General features: G+C 37.7%; 1 long non-coding RNA gene across 1 annotated transcript in view; it reads left to right on the forward strand.

The window, feature by feature from the left end:
• The window catches only part of LOC122807986, a 29,920-nt gene extending 16,715 nt beyond the window's left edge, over positions 1–13,205 (forward strand). The window contains exon 3 of the long non-coding RNA XR_006365750.1: positions 13,093–13,205. This is a non-coding gene — a long non-coding RNA (uncharacterized LOC122807986). The remainder of the gene's footprint in view (positions 1–13,092) is intronic.
• The last annotated feature ends 9,222 nt before the right edge of the window (positions 13,206–22,427 follow it).

A 22,427-nucleotide genomic window follows, 5' to 3' on the forward strand; every position in this document is an offset into this window, starting at 1 on the left:
CCTATTGGTTTAAGATGCTATTGGTTTCCAAATGGGATTACACAGTTGGACACTATTTTTACTGAGCTTGTTGAACTTTATAACAATACTGGGATTGAAGCCTTGATATTATTAATAAAACATAATGCAGTTAAAATTAATGTACTAAAGCAAGAAACTATTGATCTTAATAATTCTGTTTTAAATGATGCTAACTTTGGTACATTTAGAACATTATATGATGGCATCCAAGCTAAACTACAGAGGCACATTGCAAGTTTAATTAGTAGAAAATGGAATAAACTAGCACATGACTCATTATCTTATACTAACAATATAGGATATGTGTTAAATTATAGAACTGCAGTTTCCATTTCTGACAATGCTAACAATGATCAAGCACAGAATATTGGTGCTAGAGTTACAATGAGAATGTTACTAGCTTGAATAACAACAATTTTCAGGATGTTAACATTAATAATGATCCAGGAGAAGGTAGTAGCACTTATATTTCCCATGGTCCCAACACTTCTTTTTATTTAAAATCACCCAAGAGGAACAACGATGGGAGAAAATCCAAAGGGGAAGGGAATGTAGGGAACAAAAAGAAAGGGGAATATCGCAAGAGGTTGTTCCTGTTTGTAGAATTTATAATTTAAGTGATAACTTACTGATGTACAACAAAGGGCATTAGAAAAATGTATTTCCTTTTTCCCGCAGTCAAATCACCACTTATAGATACAGTATTGGATTTCAAACTGTATACTAGGAAACTGAATTTAGGTTATCCCTTTGACAGGGTAGGAAATAGTTCTACTACAGAATGCAGAAAACCTAGTAATATTAATCCCAGGTTATTGCCCCCATTAAATGTGTTCAATGAACTCTGTGAAAAGGACATTAGATTAATTTATAATAACAATAGAAGGGGGAACACTAACAACAAAAGAGTTGAGTTCATTTTGATGTGAGTGAGTTAAATTCCTTAAAAAAAATCTTAGACATAGCCAGCATTATCGATTTATGAAAGCCGATAAAGGTAATGGCTTAGTCATTATGAAGGTGGCGGATATAAAACATGCATAAAGGGATTATTAGATGACAAGAATATCTATTAACTGGTCAGTAAATATATGCTTAGGATAAATTTCAAATCCATTGATAATATTTTGATGGATTTGTTAAATAAAAATTATATTAATTTGGCCACTTATAAATTTCTTGTCATTGAAGAACATATGTTATGAATCCTGTTTGGAATACTGAAGATACATGAGGATTCAGTAAATCCTCCCTTTAGACCCATTGTTTTTGCTAAAAAAGGGAAGACAGTCACTAGTTCACATTATTTGGACCATTTATTAAACCCATTAGTTTCCAAAACACTTAATTTTTAAAAGGTTCTTGGTAGTTTTTGGATTTGTTTAAGAATTCTGTCTTTCGGGGGACAGAAACTTGTTTAGTTACAGTTGACATAGTATCCCTCTATACATTTATCAACCAGACCATGGGTATGGAATTTCTTAAACATTTTTAACTAGACATACTACTTTTGGAGAGGATATGGTCCAGTCCATTTGTATGTTATTAGAATTGGTGTTGAAAAACAATTTTTTCCTTTTTGATGGGAAAATATTTTGCCAAATGTGTGGGGTAGCCATGGGTGCAAAGGTAGCACCAGTATTTGCCAATTTGGTTTTAAGTTGGCAGGAATTGTCTTTCTTAACTAAACTTGTTGGATTTAAACATGCCTCTATGTACAAAAGATATATATATGATTTGTTTTTTATTTGGAATGTGTCACATGATGAGCTAGATAGCTTTCTGGATGATATCAACAGCCATGCATGTGGCTTGAAATTTGAAATTAGTAATATGGGAGCTAATGCCCATTTTTTAGACCTTAGCATTACCATGAATGTAAAAGAAAAAAGTTAGTGAGTACTGTGTATAGCAAGGATACCTATACTATCAACTTTCTTCATTTTCGAAGTAAACACCTACCTTTCATGAAATTCAACTTGGTTCATGGGCACGTTATCCATTTGAGTAGACTAATTTCTGACCAAGAGACTTTCATTTTGGAAACAGACTTATTTCTATGGTCATAGAGGTTATCCACAAGAAAAGTTGACTGCCATTCAAGAAGATATTATTAGGACAAGAATGGAAAAATTCCCACCAGTTCTAATTAGTGGCTTTACCCCTAAGCTTGACAATTCAGGGGATAACACTAGAATGGACTGTGCTTTTCCCATTCCAATTTGTATAGATTCTCAGAATGTTAAACAAATATTTTCTAATAACTGGAATGTTATTTTAGGTAATAGGGACCTGGCTAGAGTGTTGGGTCACCTTGTGTGGGAGGGCATGGAATAAAACTGTCAGAAGTGGGGGAAAGGGTTTGGGATTTACAACATTTGGCTGTTATAGAATGTAGCTTTTTTAAATATGCTGTGTGATCTGTTAGGTAATGAATCAGGGCCTTCATGATAATACATCTTACTTTCAAAATTAGGTGGGCTCACATGCCCCTATGCCAAAATTATAGCAAAAGAGATCATTATCATAGATTAGATTCTCATAGTGTAGTGTAACTTTTGAAAATGATAAACAGGGCATTTAGGGAAAACAGAAATTAGAAATTTAGGAAAACAGAAATGAGAAATTGGAAGTTTGAATGAATGTCTACTAGGATATCTAGTTTTTGAGACTGCAGTTGAGAAAACACACATAATTTTGCCGAAGTTTCCAGGACTATGAAAACAACTTATAACATGGCCAGGGCCAACTTCTTGATAGACTGTTTCACATATGATTGGCACATAACAATAGCAAGTTCGATTACCAGCATTTTCGCTCATGTGAGCGTTCGTGGTAAAGTCTTTTCTGTTTTATAATATAGACCCAAAAATATCAGACATCCATTTGAACTATTGTTAGTTGTCATAAAAAATTGAGAATTGTAGCTAAGAAAAAAGGAAGACTGGCATTTGAGAGTTAGATGTGCAATGGAAACCAGAGGTGGTATGCAGTCACGGAGGTGGGAGGGTTGTAAAATTCTTGTATAAAGTTATGAATGTACAAAAATTATGTTGGAGAAAGAGGTAAATATCAAGATAGTAAAGTGTGGCTTCTGTTACAAGGCCAAATCTCCTTACAAGTTTAGTAAAAATAATTTTCAAACTGAAAAAAGAATGCATTAATAAGTATACAAGTATACCTTTTATTGATTTGATTCTAAACAGAAGACAAGATGAGGACATTTTTTGGATGAATTGATTACTCCTAAGGCAAGTCATGCTAAATAAATTAAAAGGGAAGTAATGAAGTCTAATGTGATGCTGATTTGCACAACAATCTGCATAGGCTCCAGGTATGTCGAGGCTATCACTATTCTGTAAAGGGTAATACAAAGGTTGCTATTAGAATACCATTCACGGTGTTTGGCGTTATACAGAGAAAGGGAAATTCAGCCTGCATGAAGTGTGTAATGTACAGTTAACAAAATAGACCAGGGAATATGAGTTTTGTGTGATAAGGCATCAAGAGATCTCAAATGGAGAGCTGTGCTCTGATGCCAGGCATGAAACATTGGGCCTGTATACAGTATATAGAAGGACAGAGGAAGATGTGATCTTAATGCACTACCATGCTATAAGTGATGTAGGATGGGTGGCACTGTATAATAAGGGCAAATAAGAAGAAAAAGAAGGATATTTGCATGACAATAGGAAGAGAGCAATTCAAAACAAAAATAAGTAGCTACTATGTCAGAGAAAAATCCTACAACCACAAGGTATAATAACTTAGGCAGCAATACCTCAATAAATGGGTGAAAAGTTGCTTGGCAATGCATAAAAATGTGATTATTGTATCACAGGCAACTACATGAAGGTTAGATGCATCATTTAAATATTCAGCAGTTTACAGTTCATCTAACTGCAGCTTTGTATGATTTTCTAAGGGCAGACTCTGTTGTGAGTGTTGCTTCTGCATCAGTCACTGTCTTGGGTGGAAGTACACTTCTGCACTTTTCTATTTCCCCATGAATATTACTTTTATTCTTCATATAAAAAATGAAGTAATTGGTACTAGCTGTTTCACCCTTCACCTCTCTCAGATTTCTGGGGTGCAATAATTCCCTCTTATTTAGGTCTGTTCTGCTAAATACATTTGGTGAATCTCCTCCGTCTCTAAATACAGAGCAGAAGCATTTTTTACTAGTTTTTCCCAACTTGAATTGATTATTTTAATTTCACTTCACTCCACTACATCGTCCTTCCATGATATGATTTGCCTCTCTGATTCCTTAAATTTGATAGTTAATGTCCTTTTCTGATATTGGGTTTTGTGTTTACCTGATTGCAGTTCTTGCTTCTTTTTAACAAGTATTATTCCTTTTCTTCCTCAGTCCCTGCTTTCCTATTTTTTATGTAATGCTTTATGCATCTATGCAAGTTTTTTTTTTTGCATGTTCATAGGTTGGTACTAGGCTATCGGCCCTAGGGCCTATACAAGCCTAGCCAAAACAATTCCATGGATATTTCTTCCCACAATATTTACTTCCCTGGACCCCTGTCTAGCAGGGCAACTGATGTGATCCCCGAGGTGAATTTCCTTTCTCCCATCCAATCATCAAGGTTCCTTTTGAAGAGGGCCAAAGAAGCGCTCTGCTTGACATGTATAGGCAGTCTGTTCCAGAGTCTGGTGAGTCTCTGTGTCAGGAACCTATCCCTCCAGCATGTTTTGTTTATTGTGATGACAAGGTTTAGATCCCTGGAGCATGTGGCTCTGAGGGGTTGGGATTTCTTTAAGTGTAGCATGTACAACAGTTCTGGGTTTGACATGGCCTTGTATGTTAAGCAGAGATCACCTCAGAGTAGATGATATGCGACAAAGTATAGCTGGCATTTTTTAAGGCAGTCAGCATAGGGCATCTGCTTTATGCCTGTGATTCTTTTAGTGAGGTATTTCTGCGGCCTTTCCAATTGTTGCACATGTCTTGAGAGGTACATACCAAATGGGGTGTTGTATTCTATAATGGGTCTAATGAGGGATGAGTACAGTGGGACAATGACCTCCTTTTTTCTGGATGAAAAGCCCTTAGTGATGAGGTGTGCTACATAGAAGGATTTCCTGACTGTTGTGGCGATGTGGTTATTGAAGGTGAGACCACTGTCCACCTGTGTCCCTAAGTGTCTTATCACACTTTCAGTGTTTAGTGTACTGCCACCTATGTGGTAATTCACGGGTACATGTTTTTTCCCAAAGGGGATAACTATACATTTCTTGGCATTGAGCTTGAGCCCATGGCTCTGGCACCAAGCATCTGTTTCTGTAAGGCCCTTTTGTAGAGTATCCATATCATTTGGGGATTCAATAATGGCTCCCAGTTTGCAGTCATCTGCGAACTTTGTTAGCCAGAGTCACTTAGTGTTGGCCTGTACTTCAACGAAGTAGATGCCAAGCAAGAGAGGTCCCAGGACTGAACCCTGAGGTATCCCACTTGTCACTTGTCTGGAGCTAGATTTGGAGCCAGCTACTTTTACAGTGTGGGTTCTGTCAGCAAGCCAGTTGGCACCCCATCGAGTGACGTAGGGATTAATGCCCAGCTTAGTAAGTTTATCGATGATTCCAGAGTGGTGGATGGTGTCAAAGGCCTTGGCGAGGTCTAGATAGGCTGTGTGGACTGTCTTACCCTTGTCCATGGCTCTGGAGTCTGATTTGAAGAAGTCAATCAGGTTCAGGAGACAAGATCGGCCCTTCACGAATCCAAACTGGGTGGGGTCGAGTGTTTGAAGGTTGCTGATGTCTTTGTTTATAAGTTCCATGATAATATGTTCCATGGCCTTGCAGATCAGGCTCATCAGACTCATGGGGCAGTAGTTCCTGGGATCCAAGGTGGATTCCCCCCTTGTGGAGTGGGATAACTGTAGCTGTGCGCCACTCAGTGGGCACGAATCCTGAGGTAAGGGTATGATTAAACATGAAACTTAGGTGAGGTGCCAGTTCATTTTTTTAGTTCATGTAATACACAGCCCGGGATGTCATCTGGTCCCATGGATGCTGTATTCTTAGCTTTGCAGAGTGCATTTTTTACCTGTGTGGCCGTTATTACTGGAATTTGGCAATCTTCCGGTATTGAGATGGGTCATTTAGGGGGTGAGAGGGGGGGTGAAGTTGGCACTGAATCGATCTGCCAGGATATTGGCAATATCCTTGGGATCAGTATATTTAATGCCATTCTGTTGTAGCTCAGAGCAGATCTGAGCATTGCCATTTAGATTCTTGACATAGTTATAAAATGCTCAGCTTCTTACTGGGGCTGGTAAGGGAGTTTTTTGCATCCTGGGATCTTCCTTTTTTCTGCAACATTTTCTTTCTTTTGTTGTAAAGTTTGTTTATGGCAGGGGACCACCAGATTGGCTTCCTTTTTTTTGGAGGAGAGCATCGTGGTTCTATTTGCTAGGGCACGATTCATGCATGAGTGGATGTACTCATACACTGCCTTAGTGTAGGACTCAGCAGTCGAACTTTCAGTTCCCGTCTGCATGTGTGTCATGAAGTTTGTAACTTCTGACCTGAATAGCATGAAGTTGGCTCTGGAGAAGTTTTTTATGGAGGTTTCCTTACTGTGGGGTGGGGTTGGGGTGTGAATGTTAAGGGTGATTAGCTTATGGTCTGACCTGACCAACGAGGGGGTGACCATAGGTGTGGAGCATCGATTTCCCATGTTGGTAATGACCAGGTCTAGGATATTGGAGCCCCTGGTGGAGTTATGGATTAGTTGATCCAGGGCATTGGAATTTGTGAATTCCAAGAACCGTTGGGCAAAGGTGTTGGTACATGAGTAGTTTTCCCAGTTAATGGCAGGGTAGTTGAAATCACCCAGTATTAGGGTGTTTGGTTGTATATTAATATTTTCCAGTATGTTTAGAAAGGTGCAGTGAGAATCTTGGGGCATGGTGGGGGATCTGCAGCAAGCTACAGTTTGGATTGCAGTCTTACCTAGTGTTAATTGCACCTGGAGAATTTCAGATGCATTATGTTGGGCAACTAATCAGGTGGTGTGAATATCCTTAATGAATATGGTCACTCCTCCACCTTTAGTGTTTCAATCCTGGTTTGTTGGCTGAAAAGTATGGTAAGAATTGTAGCCTGGTATTGCAGGGGTGCTCTCTGGAGCCTTGAACCAGGTCTCAGTTATTGCACAGATATCGATGTTCTCCATTTTCAGGAGTGCCTCAAGAGAGTGCATTTTGAGGTTTAGACTTCTAGCATTGAGTAGCATTACCTTCAGATTTTGCATGCTTGTACCTGTTACGGTGGTTTTGTCCTTTGAACTTTGTCTAAAAAAGGCACTATAGGGGTGGCAAGAGCCTTAGCCAGTAACCTGAATCCCAGGGGCGACAAGTGCAGACCATCTCTGGCAAAGCATCATGGTCTGTCAATCATGTCGTCCCAGGCAGACAGATACTGGATCTTTTTTGAATGACACCAGAAGCTTAGCCAATTGTTGAAGTCAATCATTTTGTCCTTATATTGTGGTATCATTCTGGGCAAAGGCAGGATGCTACTCAGGGCTAGGGCCATACCTGCTTGGGCCACATGATGCGAGAGCTCTTCCATGTCTCTTTTCATGTAGTCCAGGGAGGTATGTCTCAAGTCATTCACTCCAACATGGACAATGACAGAGTCACATTTGTATTTGTTGTGGAGTGACTTGAGTGCATGAGTTATGTGGTGGATCCTGGCACCAGACAGGCAGCTCACTGTAATTTTCTCCTTGTTCAGCCTGGTGAGTGGGACATCAGTGTGCTTGACTATAGAGTCACCTATGACTAAAGTGCTAGGTACGTTGTCTTGACTTAGGGGCTGTTGCTGGGTGGCACACTGGTGTTGTGAGCTATGTGACACTTTGATTGTGACTGGTGTTTGTTTGCATTTCATCTTTGGAGGTCCTTGTTGCTTGGGCAGATGTTTACATTTTAAATTGCATATTTGAGTTACAAAGAACTGCTCTTGCTGTGATTGCTGATCTGATAAGTATCCCCTGTATGCACTGTTACTGTGTTGTTCACCTACAGCATATATGATGCAATGTCCCACTTTTTCAAAATCTTTTTTTTTCTAGTGCAGAACTTTCAGTTTGTATTTATGTTGACAGTAGCACAAACTCATTCGTAATCACTTGTTCCAAAATGACTGACCACTTCAACATCTGAGATCTTTTCTCACTCAGTTTCTGAAATCACTAGTACTAAGCTCACTGTTTTCCTCTGTAGTTTCAAATCATGTGATATTAAGGGGACCTGTCAAGCATATGATAACACATTAAACAAGTACTGATCCTGGGGAGGAGTTTCACCTACATCACTTTTAGTAACAGTGGAGTTTTTCCTTTTCTTCATCTTGTATGATCTCAGAGTAGGTGTACATCAGTTCTGTAGGATACAGGGGTATCCTTCCACCTGAATGATGCAGAACAGGCTTGTCTCTTGCCTCCATACAAAAAAAGCCTTGCACCGAGGTTCACAGAAAATGGTTTCTGTGACATTCTTTAGCAGGATCAACAGTCACTTGCTCTTAATTTGAGGTATTGACAGTAAAACAGTATGAAGCTCACTCATTTTTAAAGTATCAATAATCATCATTCTCTTTGATGTAGCTGCAGTGCAGATGCTGCAGTTAAACCCTGAAAATTAAAGATTCAAATCATTGATGCCTTCAGCTTTTTAGCATCCCAAAGATATTATTATTATTATTATTATTATTATTATTATTATCTTCTTCTTTTCATTTCCTTCTCAAACCAAGTGGCCTTCCTACATGCCCTGTGGCACTACAGTCCATGGACTGCATACTGCGATATAAACTTTGCATCCAAATTATTTAGTTGTTTGTTCATTTGCCTTGGTTCCTTTTCTTACACAGAAGACTACAATGGGTTCCTATTACTTGATTGAATGTTTATGTTAGCAAATACCTAAACGTCGATCTGGTAATAGCAAAAGCAAAAAACTGCGAACGACTGATTTAACGTAGGGAAAGAATTCCCTTGGCCATAATGCAGAATTTGCCCCTTTCCCCATTGTAGAGCAATCTCAGAGTTGGTATATTTAGTTAGGGTATGCCCCCCCACTTTATATTGTTTAAAATTTTTTTTTGTTTTTGTTTTTGTGGATGAGGGAATTCATTCCCTACGTTAAATTGGCCATTTGCTATTTTAATTTTTCGATATTACTAGATTGAGGTTTAGGTATTCGCTAAACTAAACATCTGATCATGTAATATAGAAGCAACTACAACACCATCCCTTTTATCCATACCTCTGAATTTTCCCTGATTTTGTGGAATATCCCTGATTGTGCCTCATATTTTTGTATTTATAGCCATAAAATTATTGATTTTCTGCTAAATCACTGAGGATTATAGTCAGGCAATAATGCCAGACATTAAAGTTTCATGCCTCTTATTGTTCTGAAAATGCACTTGATGTGAACCCTTTTGTTCCATTAATTTTTTTAACTGAATTAGAGTAACATTTAATAATTGTCAGTGGTTGTGAGCCTTTGTCGAGAATTCTTGAGCAGGGAACTTCAGAGGATTTTTTTTTTTATTTTTGTTTTTTTGCTCTTTCCTCTTGTGTTTCATTTTATTCTCTATTCTTAAGTCATCAGATCAGTCTGGCTTTTCTTTAAAAAGGATTAAGGTAGTGAGCTGTTTATTACCTACTTCCTGTGGCACATGGTTTGATACCCTAAGCCTTTACACCTCATTCAGATATAATACTTTTATTTTTTTCTTTACTGCTATACTATATAGAGTGTTAAGTCTGCCACAGGCATCATACTCTTGGACATGTCATTTTAACAAAACTGCTGTGAAGGCTTGTTTTACCAGAAAAACAAATCATACAGATTTGAAGTGAAGTGGCATTTTTAGTTAACTTTCAGCATGCTGGAAATTAAATCCAGATAATTTGGTATGGCCATTCCAGAAACGAGATTTTGTTTTACTTTCAGTGATTTCTCATCTAATTTTGTGACATTACTATCTCACTGCAAGAGTGCTCAATTTGTGACATTTATAATGCACCTAAGTTATGTAAAAGTCTGTATAGAACAAATCAACAAAACTACAATGTTGTACATTGTAAAACTGTGGGTGAATGGCCATATAATTTATGAAACTCACTCCTTAATCTCACTTACCACTCCACCCTCCTTATTTCATTTATGTATTTAATTATTTCATTTGTTTGTTTGTGTATTTATTGCTCTTTCCTCTTTTGTTTAATTTTCTAGCTGTTCTCAACTCACCAGTCTGGTAGTTGGCAAAAAGGATTAAGGTTGTGAGCTGTTAATAACCTGCTTCATGTGATACAAGGTTTAAAACCCTAAGACTTATTTGCCTACTTGTGAACTTGAGCAAGTCATTTAAAGAGACAGTGCTTTGGGAGAACTGGGGATTTTGGCTAAGCTCATTAATAGTCTACTGGACTGCATGCCCAATAACTACCTAATACATGTTCCAATTCACACGTTAGTTAAACCTGTTTTTAAAAGAAAAGATCAGGCAATGTTACATCACATGCTTTAGTTCTTCTTGTACATGCATTGCTCATAACTTGTTTTACAAAATGTAGTATGAAAGGTTTGCATAGATCTGTATCTCTGCATTAGTCTTTTCCTTAAATGAGACCAACGACTGGTGTCAGAACCATGGCCTTAAGCTCAATACCAAAAAATGTGTCGGCACCCCCTTGGGAAAAACCTGGTTCCCATGAATTACCACATCGATGGTAGTCCACTGAACACAGAAGGCATTATAAGAGGTCTAGGAACACAGGTTGACAGCAACCTCTGTTTTGACCACAACATTGCCACTGTAGTGAGAAAGTCATTCTATGTGGCACATCTCATTACTAAGGGTTTTGCATCCAGAAAGAAAGAGGTCATTGTCTCCCTTAGGCCAATCATAGAGTACAATGCCCCATTTGGCATGTACCTCACTAGACACCTGTAACAACTGGAGAGGCTTCAAAAGTACCTCGCAAAGAGGATCCTAGGCCTTTAACATGTGTCCTATATAGACAGACGCAAAAAAACTCCAACTATTCTCTGTCTCATATCGCCTACTTAGAGGCGATTTCTGCTTGACTTACAAAGCCATGTCTGACCCAGGTCTATTAGAAATGCTACATTTAAAGAAATCTCAATCCTTCTGCACCACACACTTCAGAGACTTCAACCTCATTACCACAATCAACAGAACATGCTGGAGGGAGGGGTTCATAACTCGGAGACTGCCCATGCTATGGAATAGACTTCCCATACATGTCAAGCAGATCACCTCACTGGCCCTCTTCAAGAGAAATCTTGATGAGTGGATGGGAAATAGAAAATTCACCTCGGGGATCACTCAAGTGGCTCTACTCGACAGAGGCAGTAGGAACTAATGTCGGGTGGCATGATGCCAGGGTAATCCTATAGGCTAGGCTTGTAAAGGCTTCAGGGCCATTAGCCTAGTACACACCTATGAACCTATGAAGCTATGAACCTTAAGTTGTGATATACTCACCCAGGCTATGCTTGTGAATGGTCCACTGAGATCAGTGCATTATCCTAGTAAGCAAATGTAATATAAAATAAAACAAAACTAAAATCATGGAAAATCTCACTGACAAAATTCTTATACTATACAGCCTGTACCCTACAGAATTACAGTGAGTTGCATGCACCATTCTCTGGAGTGTGGCATGGTGAAATACAAAAAAGGCATTGTACTAATGTCTGAGGACACTACCCCTGGTTCATAGTGACAGAGTCACGGAGAGTCAACTGAGCTGACTCCTTTAATTTAGTGTACAGTGTTGCTGTGCAGTCTCAGCAACTCTAGGATGGTTATCCTACTGGTGGATGAATCTTGATCTTCTGAGTTTCGAGTGCCCAAGCTACAGCTCTCCAGTGATTGGAGTTCTTCCATAGGAAATCAGTGTTGGTGAGTGAGACTTTAGAGTTGTGTTCAAGGGTGTGGAGGGTTTGCCTCCCACATCAGTGGATGCAACAAAATAGTGTTTTTTGGCAACATGTTTTTGGCAAATGCAGTTCAGGGATTCCAATCCTCAGTATATTTGCTTTTGTCTGCACACAGTGGAAGTGCTCTGGAATTCTTCTGCTGCACTGCTGAGTGATCTATGTTGTGGGATAGGCATACTTCTAAATACTTCCTGTACTATAGGCATTGTTCACTACTGCAGCAGTATTTCCCAGTCTACAAGGCATGCTACCAAGTTACTTCTGAAATATGTCTTCCTAACAACTTGTAGGCATGTAAATTATATGCCGAAGAAGACACATTTAATAACCAACACATGCAGCTGAATACTTCATTGCTGAAATTCTTATTGATCTCTCTGGAAAAACATGTTTTTGACTAAATATAAATGTGCTAAATGCTGAAGGTGAGAAACATATTTGTAATCCTTAGTGCAGCCCTTCACTGCTCCAGGAAGAATTTTTCATGAATACCAGCCTCCATCCTTTATTACTGAGTCATCCAGAGGAATTCCTGTGCAGATGGTGTGAGAATTTAGCTTGTCCTGGATTCAGCAGGAATACATTTCTCCTGGAGGGATCCACAGATACAAAAAAGACTGAGCGCGAAGCTGGAGAGAGGGATGTTTTCTCTAATGGTTTATAATGGGATGCAAAGTACTTGTGACCAATATGTTCGCCAAATCCCGAGCATCTCCACTTATCTTGAAACTGAATACACTTTCAATTAAATTTAATAAGTGAACTTTGTGGAAACTTTATAGCTCATGTTATATCTTCACTTCACACCCTGTAGTTTCCTGACATTAAACACAATTTGCTTATTTAGCTCCATGACATTCGAAATACATCAGCCTACCTTTTTGGCCATCAGTATTTTTCCTTTTGCTTTATGATTTCATTTAAGAAAATAAGCAGAAGTGACAATTTACACAGCTTCCTTTAAATTCTTAGGATGTTACTGACTTTAAAAAAAGTTTACTTTGTTTTTAATAATTTGTAGAGCTTTTAATGGAAATGAATATGCATCTTTCTCCTTCCTTTTTTTTAGTTAACCATGGTGCACTCAGAAATGGGGAAGAAACACAGACCTGAGTGCAGACAAGTCTACTTCTATCAGTGGTGTCATTTAATCCCTCAACCGCAAATAAATAAATAAATAAATGTCAGATCATTTTTCAGAATCTAAGTTGGGTTTTTTGCCATTTACTAGCAGCTGTTGGAACTGAAACGATCACTGGCATCATACTATTTCTGCAGCTATTTATACTGTTCGAGACTTGGAGGCTGTACCACACCCATGTTGTCGGCTACAAAAATTGGCTGTAACACAAAGCAAGGAAATTTGCTGCAGCAGCAGAGGCTTTATCTGTTTTTCCTTCATATTCTTGGTGTACAAGTACTGATTATCTTTTTGCTATAGTAGGTGAGCAGAAAAATAAAAACTTAATGTGGATAAGCAAACAGAGAACAGCAGAGCAGCCTCATGTTCAGCTAAGATAGCAGCTGCTTTTCCACCAATAAAAGCCAAGTGGGACTATACAAGTAGCGCAAGATGTTAATATATTCCCTTTCAGATAGCATATGGGTTTGATTCTCACACCTAGCTGTATATTGTCCCATTGCTAGTAATTTATCTTTTTGCAGTTTATGAAGATGATTAAGATTGTGAGCTGTTAACATACCACTTCCTGTGGTGCAGGGTTTGTTTCCTTCAGCCTTTATTTGCCTACTGTGTGACCATGAGCAAGCAATTTAGCAAGAGCATGCTTTGGGGCAATGGGGAATTTGGACTAGGCTAGTTAATGGTTTCCTGGACTGTATGCTTAATAACTACTCATGAATTTTAACCCAAGAGAAAGATCAGTGGCTGACCTAAAAAAGTAAAACACTGCTAGTTCAAAGAACAGCAGTTCTGTTGTTTTTACACACTCAACTGTGGAATATTTCACCATTCCGCATACTCTCCTGCAAAGTGTTAAAACAGAACTCTCTCAAGAGGTATTCTTGATCCATATTACTTGTACTGTTCCTTGGTGTTTTGAAAAACATACACATTTTATAAAGCATATGAATAAATAACATAGCGCAATGGTGCAGCAGTTTGTGTTGTCACCTCACAGCAAGAGGTTCTCCAGTTTGATACTCAGCTGGGGTGCTTTCTATGCAGAGTCTACATGTCCTCCCTGCGTTCAAATGGGTCCCCTCCGGGTGTTCCGGTTTCCTCCCATGTTAAAAAGACATGTGTCTGGAGCGTATCTCCCCAGCCATCTGCTGAAAATTGGCTCACTCCAAGTTGGACTTTCCTGACAAACAAATGTTAAATAAATAAAATAAAAATAAGTGTCATGAAAGGTGCAAGTCCTATACTTAGTTGAAACACCAGTACTTTGTATTAGCCAATGCTTTTCCTTCAGTGTTCAGTCCTCTTGCCTGCTGCAGCATATGCGGATTGTCACTAATATTTCTGTATTGCTTGTTTGTTTGCTGGAGCAGAAGTCTTGCATAATATAGTGTGGAAGAGCTAAATTCTTAAGAGATGCTGCATATGGGTAAATTAAATTGCTAAGTTCCAAAACAATGGATCTATCACAGATGTATGAAACAGGTTTTACAAACATCCATATACACATATGAAGATGAATCGCTATGAGCGAGAATAATACCACACCCTTTGTCAATATTGGCTGACAGGTCCTGCAGCACCTTCATTAGTTATTTAAGAATGCAAAAATATTCAAATATCCATTGAGTGAATGTTTTGTTAGTTTGTTACACATTTTGTATCCCACATGTAGCATCTCTTTGACACGGCTTTCTAATTTCTGTATCAGCTAAATTTATATTAAGACTATTTAGTTACTCCCTTCTTCCACAGGGATATTAATCTCCCATGTGATTCTAATGCAGCTGACAAACCGGAATGCATTGAACCAAATCTACCTCTGATGTGTCATTTTATAAAACACAAACTCATTGACACAGAGGACAGGGCTTGCCAAAGTAGAATTCGTCATCTTCTTTTCTTTTGTTAAAAACAGCTGTGTTGTTTGAAATATGTAGCCTGCTGCCAAACAAGCAAATGGAAGATTATTATATTGCACAGTAACTAAATATTTTTTCTTCTATTACCTCTAGTCCCATTATAAAACAGTTTAAAAGAATACCAATGCACCTGACAGGGTATATCTTAAACAATGGCCTCATTACTTCTTGAGGACTTCTTAACCACTTTTTATTCATTTATTTATTTATTTATTTTTACAGTTTGTTAACTGGGTAGTAGAGTTGGTCTATTGACCCTTTTCTGCTATCACCCAATCTCAATGAAAAGAAAAAGCATTTAAGCAGTATACAGACTTTAGCAAACTGACATGAAATACAGCAGAGTACTAAGACAACAGGGATAAACAATTATATCTTCAAGTAAGAACTATGAAATATATATATATATATATATATATATATATGTGTATATATATATATATATATATATATATATATATATATATGTGTATATATAGCAATTACAACAGAAGAGTAGCAGACCTAAGCCCATAAGGCCTACAAATTCTGTTTCCACACAAGAGAATGTTTAGTCATAGGTGGCTCGATAGGTAGGCATATAGACTTCACACTTATCAAACTGGCAAGAACAGGGTGACTGTAGGCTGCTTATCTGTGCCAGGCTCAGCATTGTCCCAAAGGACCTAAGGTCCCTTAAAACTGACAAATGTGACTATGAACTAGTGGTGATCAGTGTGCCAGTAAATGACCTGATATGCTCCATGCAGAGGGACATGTAGTGAGACATGATTGAATTTACTCTGCATGTGTTAAATACAAGGGAGACACTGGTCTTGAGTACTAGCTTGCCTTCACCAAGAATGGTGCATAGATATCAAGACAAGATATATGGATTTAGCAGCTGGCTAAACAATTATCATTTTAATGTGATCCTGTATGCTTTGGCTTGGAAGAAATGGTAGATAAGACTTCTTTCTTCACCATGGATAACTTACACATCTCATCCTGGGGCTTCGACATACTGGCTAAAATCTTTGCTTTCCCACTAGTGCCCTTTACTTTAGGCAGAACCCCCCCCCCCCACTGGGCATTCCTCCATAAAGAACACAAAGCTCAAATTCAAGGAACATCATGATGGCACTACTTTAAGCTAGGAGACTAAATAAAAAGATGCTTGAACATGAGGCCTTCCACAACTTGAATACATTCTTACTTGTGTACCTACTGAGACATGGTTTCAGAGCAGTGGCAGCAGTCCTGCTATGCCAAGGTTTAGGACATATCATGCCTCTAGTCCCTTGGGTAGCTGTTTAGCTGTATTTTATAGAAACATTATCACCTCACATCAAATTACCCATGCGTCTATGCTGGAGCTCCTGGAAAATCAAAACACTTTTAACAAATCTAGCTATTATATTATTGCTAACTAGTGATCCCTATCAGTGTCCACCAACAATCATACAAAGTGCCTTAACAACACTGACAGGCTAAATATCAAATTGAACACATTCTTGCTAGGGGACTTCAAATTTTAAAGTACTAGTTAGCACACTTAGACCTCTAATATGGATATGTTTAGCATTTCCTAGAATTTGTTAATGACAACACACTGGATCAGATTTTAAAACTACCCACTAGGTATTGTAATATATCCATAAACCAGTTCTTGTTTATGTAGTCCTTGCCTGCAACCAATCCTGCATCTCCTCATAGCTGATTAGATATGACCACAAATCAGATATATTCTCTTTCAGTCCTAGTGGTACCACTATACCATCAAATAAGACCATCTTTATGGACTTCATCAGGACAAACCTACTTCAGCTTGCAGAATACCTTTTTTATCAATCCCCTGCAAAATGGACCCAGTCACCTCCAATTATACCAGCACATAAATAGCTGCATAGAAAGGCCAGTACCTCTCCACCATAAATTTGATGGTAAATTCTGAAAATAAAACTGTCTTTTGGAAGCTTCTTATTAATAAACTACATAAAAATGAATGAAAATATTTGAACATTGTATACAAACTACAGGCAATAAACAAGTGTCAAACAAATGCATCATAATGTCCAAAGACATGAAATTATTAAGAAATGCCATGTGATAAAAGCGAAAGATATACAAGCATACAGACCTTCAAATTTCTATATTAAGGATATAATTCAGTTTAAACAAATTAAACCATAAAACATTTAATGAATTCCAAAGCACCACAAATGACTCATACTAATGAAAACCATAAAAACAACAATCACCACCTGAAAAAGTCTTTATACTAAACCACAAACTATTTAAAAATTATGTTACCACCCACCCTTTAATTATAGTCATGACAAATCTGATCCTTTAAAATAAAAGAATTTAGAGTAGCAATGGCCTATAAAAAATATCTATAATGAAGTCCATTTCACAGGCCCCATTTTTCCAGGAATCCAGGCTGTGTAGTGTTAAAAATAAGAAAACCTGATTCTTTTTTTTTTCAATAATAAATTTTTATTGTTTTATTATATTCCATACAAAATTAAAACAGATACAACATTAAAGAAAAACTACCAACTAATGTAACTAACAATAACACCACAACATATATACAATATTTACATGAATGCTTCCAAGTAATACCTTAAATTATACAAGAATAATATAATAGTAGTTAAAATCAATTCGAATAATGAACAGTTTGCCATTACAGAGTCATTTAAAAGTGTAAAAATAATTCTTGTTAAATGCAAATTTAAAATATTACGCTAATATAATATTAAATACTTGTTCCCAAATTTTTGGATTATTAATATTTTTATTATGTTGATTCAAAAGTAATTTGTGGGCTACTGTATGTCTTATTGCTAATACTCTAAAGTTATTCCATGATGTTTTGGATGGGTCTAACCAATTAGTAGCTATATATATGTAGCTTCATCAATAAAAAAATATTGATTAATATGATACTTGGAGATCTAGAAAGTTCTTTTGGGGGAATATGCAAAATCATGAATTTCCATGACAAAGTTGTACTTTGATAACCCATCTTCTGAAGTTGTATCTTTAACGAGTTCCAAAGTCTGTATATGCATTTGCAACTCCAGAACATATGAAGAAGATCGGCAGATTGATCCTTACAGTAAGGACAAATTGGGGAATTTTTAGAATTAAATTTATGCAGGCTAAGGCGTGTATAATATGTATTATTCCATATCATCAACTGGGTATACATCAGTTTTTGAAGAGAAATAGATTTTGTATAGTTGTTTGATAAGGTTTTCCACTATTTTTCTGGAATCCAAATAGGAGGCATATATTACTATTATCAATGTGAGAAAAGGGTTTTCTAATCAAATATCCTGTCTGCAAGCACTTCGAAGCCAAAATACAGGAGCAGTCTCATCCAGTAGCTGCTGGCTAGTAGCCCAAGCCATGGCTTCCATAATGATTGACCATTTGTCTTTTTTTACGAGGTAATACCAAATCACATAAAAATAGTTTGCTTCAAGGACATTGTAGTGCCAACATCTGTTAAATGATCAATAACATATTAAAGGAATTTTGCCAGAAGTGAATGTATTTGAAAGTATAGGTTCACAAGTTCACAGGTAAGTACTAGGCTAGCTGTCCTTGCAGGCCATTTTAAGTCTAGCCAATATTCGCTTTTGCACTTGAAATAACTTGTTCCACTTGGTTATAGATAAGCCTTACTCATCCTATGGTTGACAGTTATATATTACTCATAATTAGAATAATGAGGATCATACCAAGATAGTTTGAGGGGGTCCATGCATGGGCTAAAGCATTTAGGAGCTGCAGCTGTCCATTAGTAGTACAGGGGGCAGCCCTGGGGTAACTTTTCTTGTTTCCCATCCACAGATATAAGTTGCACCTGAAAATGGACAGGGATAACCTTTATTTTATATGGTTGGGGGGGTGCCTGTTTTGTAGCAGCCGTATCCTCTGCAAAATATTCATGTCCCTCTAATGTTTTCTGTTGATATTGCAGAAGATGTTTAAATCCCTAGACTGAGTATTGCTTATGAGATTTGACTTGCTGATGTGCAGTAAATCCATTTTTAATGGGTCTGAGGATGTCTTGTATGCCAGACATAGATCAGAATACAGAGTATAATGGTGGGGCTTTGAGTCAGTCCATGTAGGACATGTTGTTTAAGCCTTAAATCCTTTTAGTAAGGTACCTCTGTGGGCATTCCAGTTGCTACATGTGTTAGAACACATGCATGCCAAAGAGGGAATTATATTCAATGACTGGTATAATGAGGGCAGAGAAAAGGGGGACAATGACATCCCTAGATCTAGATACAATCCCTTGGTTTATAAGTTGAGCTATATAGTAGTACTTTCATACAACAATAGGCACATGTTGGTCAAATGTTAGGACACTGTCCACATAGTTTCCCAAATCTTAAACAATTAGGTCACCTCTCAGGGGTGTATTGTTGATGTGGTAGTTCCTGGATTAGATGAATTCCCAAAGGATACAATAATGCATTTTTAGCATTTAGTTTCAAACAATGATTTTGACACCAGTTATTTATTTGAGACAAACCTCCCTGCAGGATGGTGAAGTAATTTGGGAATTTAATGACTGCCCTAGTCTGCAGTCATCTGCAAACCTAGTCAGCCAGAGCCCTTTGATACTGGATTTTACTTCAGAAAAGTAGATGTCAAACAGGAGAAGTCCCAGTACAGAACCCTGGGGGATTCCACTGGTGACTGGCCTCTTTGTAGAGGTAGCTTCCCCTATTTTTATTATCTGCATCCTATCTTTGAGACAGTTGGAAATCCAACAGATGACATAGGGGTTTGTTCCAATTAATTTAGCTTTTCTACTATGCCTGAGTGGGGAATTGCATCAAAAGCTTTAGCCAGGTCAAGATATGCTGTGTGTACTATTTTGCCTTCATCCATTGCTTCAGTGACCTTTTCAAAAAATCCACCATGTTGAGTAAGCATGACCTGCCCTTGATGAATCCAAATTGAGATGGGTCTAGTGTATAGACGTTCCTTATGCCATGATTAATTCATTCCATGATAATTTTTTCCATGGCTGTGCATATGAGGCTGGTCAGACTTATGGGTCTGCAATTGCCAGGGTCTGTGGAAGGGCCTCTCATGCAGGGGAATGACTGTAGCTGTTCTCCATTCACTTGATACAAAACCTGTATGGTAGCTGAGATTGCACAGTGTTGTTAGGGGTGTGGTTAAATCATGCTTCATGCTATTTAAGATGCACCAGGGATATTGTCAGAACCCCTCAATGAAGTATTTTTAGCATTTGATAGCACTTTTAGGACTTGGTGTTATGTGATTGCTGGAGGTGAACTAGTTTCAGGTATATCTCGTGGGACAGATGAAAGGAAGACAAGGGTAAATTTAGAGCCAGTAGGTAAACTGTATCTCCAGTGTCAGCATAGCAGGGTAGCTATTTTAACCTCAAACTTGGCTTTCGTAAATCTTATTAAGATCCTGAGTTGTTTCTTTATTTCAGTGACAAGAGCTCTAACATCTTACTTTTGGTCAGAATTATTTTCCTTTTATTATAAAGCTTGTTTTTAATATGGTTCCACCTTTTGGGTTTGTTGTTGGACTTTGCCCTGTGCTTGTTCCTATGACACACAGCTGCATCCATGCAGCAGCTTACATGCCGGTATAGTGTGGTTGTGTATATTTCTGTGTAATCAGTGGAGTTAACTGGGATTGGTGGAGATTTGACACTTACCAATGCATCACTTAGGAGTAGGTAGTTTGTCTTAAAGAAATTTCTAAAGGTTCCTTGGGTTAAAGGGATCTTTGGTTTCAGTTTTATTTCAAAAGAGATGGGTTTATGGTTATACATAACAAGTGATGAATATACACATGGGATGGCACAAGGTGCTCCCATATTAGTAAGGACAAGATCCAAGATGTTGTCCCCACAGTGGGTACTCTGAATAATTGTTCCAGAGCATTTGTATTGACAATGTCTGTGAATCTCTGTTCTTGTGCAGTAATAGTGGTGTAGGTTTTCCAGTCAACAGTTGGGTAGTTTTGATATCACAGGAAAATGGTACTGGATTAGTTATTGGTATACAAGGAAGGTTAGGGGGTGGGTGTAGCTGAATTGCCTTATCTCTGATAGATCTGTGACACTGCCAGCCTAACTATCTGGAATTTTGTAAATAATTTCTGTGGCATTTGTGAATATTGATATGATTTATATAGAACTGTATGTTATGTACTGAGCTTCAAGAACGTAACCACAGCATACCCTGCTGGAAAATAGAAGATTAACCTGCAAAATATAAGAATAGTTGAGGTTAAGTTTCTTTATAGCTGGGCAATAAACAAAAGATGTTATCTCTCAGTTTCAGTTTAGTATCAGACACAATATCCACATGAAAGACAAATAATTACTAGGTTTAAAATGCAAAAATTGTTTTATTGTTTAATGACTTTCAAAACCTGCAAACATCTGAGAGATATGTATTTCTCACACAAAGATCTTAAGTCTGTTAAGTTTTTTTTTAGCCTGGGAACTGAAGTCAAGTGATAAAGAGTGATGTCATCCAGACTAACCCAGCAGTAATATTTGATATTAATTTAAGAACTCTCTCAGAGAAAGACTGTGCATTTTGTATTTTGTCTTGGACCTAGCAAGAGCATCCACTCATCATCATCATCGGCACTTACCTGTCTGTAAGTATCAGGGCATAGTATCTCTTGTAGATATAGATAGGAATGTAGTAAAGATTAGGTTTTCTTTATTTATTTGAGACTGTCCTGCAATGTTGTTTTAAAATATTTCTGTGATTCTGAACTCTGAAGTTACTGTGTTTATTTTCTGAGTATTGTCTTGTTCTTTTATTCTTTATTATTTTATATATATATATATATATATATATATATATATATATATATATATTTAAATGTATCTTTGTGGATATTTGTGAGACATATTTAAGCTCTTAGGGTACTTGCATATGTATTTGGAGACACTGTACAGGCCACTTCTAAGTATTCTTGCAAGTCTTGGTCACAGTTACCATTTGGATTAATAGTAACATTAAACAGTATGATTGGACACCCTTTGGTAAGGGCCTTAATGTAGCTCATAATGAGTTGGCTGGAGGCAGTTGGAACTACCTTATAGTCTGGTCAGAAGGGGCCATAGTTAGTAAACCTGTGTCAGCTTTTCCCAGGTGTGTGTGTGTGTTTGTATATCAACTCAAAGTGTGTGTTTGTCAGCTACTTGGGCAGGGACGTGAAGCAATGGATGGACAGAGAGGGTACTGGAGGCCATAGCTTGGCTAATTGGCTGAGATCTCAACCCTACAGCTGTGCCAGTGGGGAGTCTTATTGGGGATCTGG

The sequence above is a fragment of the Protopterus annectens genome, chromosome 8.part0 (genome assembly GCF_019279795.1).
Source record: "Protopterus annectens isolate FY-2018-M chromosome 8.part0, PAN1.0, whole genome shotgun sequence".
NCBI classification, from domain to species: Eukaryota; Metazoa; Chordata; order Ceratodontiformes; family Protopteridae; genus Protopterus; species Protopterus annectens.